The following is a 2,256-nucleotide window of genomic DNA, read 5'->3' on the forward strand; positions in this document are numbered from 1 at the left end:
GGGATTGCCATGTGACCCTCCCCCGGGGGGGTGATTTCTCGCTTTCTATATCTCTGTCTCTCTGTCGAGTAGCAAAAATCCTCTCCAAAAAAAAAAAAAGAAAGCAAGCCACCAAGTCCAGGACTTGAACCATGGTCAGCCATGTGGGAGTGCCCAGTGCCTTAACCACCATGCCATCTGCTGGTCTCGCAATCATTCTATTTCTTACAGTTACATCCCATAATACAAAATATTTAGGACTTGAAGAATTATGATACAGGGAACCAGCAGTTAGTGTAATGGCTATGTCGCTGGACTCCCACGTAGTCGGCCGCAGTTCGCATCCCGGACCCGGTGGCTTAGAACTCACGCCGGGCGCGTGTGCATGCGTGCCCAAGATCCCGAGAGGAGAATGGAGGAGAAGGGATTGTGGCGTGGCCACCCCCGGGGGGTGATTTCTCGCTTTCTGTCTCTATGTCTCTTTCTGTCTGTCTGGCGAGAGCACGCACCCTATAGCAAAAACCTCTCAAAAAAAAAAAAAAAAAGAATTAGGATACACAGGATTTATAAATTTAATGATCCTAGGACATACACAACCACCAATTCTTTAGAATCCTAGCCAGTAGCATCTATTGTACAAAATTCCAGAGCCTGGTAGAAACATTTCTTATTTGAATTACATTTCAGTTTAAAAATATTCATATATGATTAACAATACTTTTAAATAGTAATAGAAGAATACACCTTAAATATGTTTTATGACATACTGGGAATTGCCAACTGGCAGTTTTGTAGCTACAATGATGCCAATTTCAGCCAGGCTTAGGAATTATTCAGATTCTTCTGCATCTTTGTATACACCCATTTTAGCTTCTTAAATAATTTGTCGCTGATTATAAAAACCTATTTCTGCAGTGAAGAGATGCCAGGCTCATGTAAGCTTACTCACAGTGCACTTGTACAATGGGGAAGACTGAGGCACTTATGTTCAAAGTACTCTCATCACAGTATAAATCAGTTGGAATAAGTGGATTAATGGCACTATATGCTCTGTTATCAATTACTAATAAGCTTAGTTCTTTGATTAATCTATGTTATAGAATGCAAGTGTTCGTTGGTGAGTCAGCTATGATTTCCTCTTCTTCCTTCCAAACCTGAAGTCAGGCATGCTGTTAAAGGCAATCAATCGGTGGTTATCTCAGAGGGAAGTGGGAACACACTCCTGTAATTATGGATTTTTTTTTAAACTTTGCCAAAGGGTGCAAATGCTTGCCGGGGAGAGAGAGAGAGAGGGAGAGAGAGAGAGGGAGAAGGCGCTTCCCATGGGGAATGGTCAAGCCACAGGCCCTTTTCCTTCACTCTTCCTAGCTGGGTTTTGGGCATGCAAGCACATGTGCACGTGTGCCAAGCCTCCAGGTCCAAACCGCATGGTCAGTCATGCGGGTTCTACCTCACTTAACCACCGAGCCATGAGCTGGCTCGTGTCTGAAGTTTTTAAATATATGTTTGTATTACAATAACAATTTTAACTGCTATCATATGCAAATCAAGTATGAATGAGGATTTTCTCTATACTGCCCAAATAAAAATACAGAAATAAAGTAGAAGCCATCATCAAAACACCTTACTTTTCCTATGACTGATTTTCTAACAAGCAAGTAACATATTTCAACTTTTTTTTAAAGAGGTTTTTGCCTTAAGGCACATGTGCCCTTTGGCAAGAGAGAGAGACAGTGAGAGGGAAAGTGAGAAATCACCCCCGCCCGGGAGGATGGCCACACTGCAATCCCTTCTCCTCCAGTCTCCTCCCAGGTTATCAGGCACACACATACACACCCCTCACATGACTCTGAAGCCATCAGATCAGGGACTCGAACCGCATTTGGCCATGTGGAAGTATAGCAACATAACTGTTACATCGTCTGTAAGCCCCACACATATTTCAACTTATAAAAAATAAATCTATTGAAGAAATTGCCCCCTTTCCTTTGCTCAGCTGCTGCCAAGGCATTCGGTCTTTCTGAGCTAAGGCCATGTTGGATTGAAGCTCTCACTGCACCTGGTGACTAGCACCGGCCCAGTCTGCACCACAGCCTCCATTTCCAAGCTTGCCTATATCTACCCAGTCCTCATCCTGCATGAAGTGGAGGTGATCCTTACGGAGGATAAGATCAATGCCCTTGCTAAAGCAGTGGTGTAGATGTGCAACTTTCCTGGCCTGGTTTGTCTGCAAAGGCCGTGGTCAGTGACAACATCAGGAGCCACCCCTGCCGCCGC

The 2,256-nt window shown here is 44.1% G+C and overlaps 1 protein-coding gene and 1 pseudogene across 1 annotated transcript in view; one reads left to right on the forward strand and one right to left on the reverse strand.

The window, feature by feature from the left end:
• UBR2 (ubiquitin protein ligase E3 component n-recognin 2) overlaps positions 1-2,256 on the reverse strand; it is a 164,017-nt gene that overhangs the window by 102,058 nt on the left and 59,703 nt on the right.
• The window catches only part of LOC102496381 (60S acidic ribosomal protein P1 pseudogene), a 2,960-nt pseudogene continuing 1,646 nt past the window's right edge, over positions 943-2,256 (forward strand).

The sequence above is a fragment of the Tupaia chinensis genome, unplaced genomic scaffold (genome assembly GCF_000334495.1).
Source record: "Tupaia chinensis unplaced genomic scaffold, TupChi_1.0 Scaffold000238_1, whole genome shotgun sequence".
Lineage (NCBI taxonomy): Eukaryota > Metazoa > Chordata > Mammalia > Scandentia > Tupaiidae > Tupaia > Tupaia belangeri.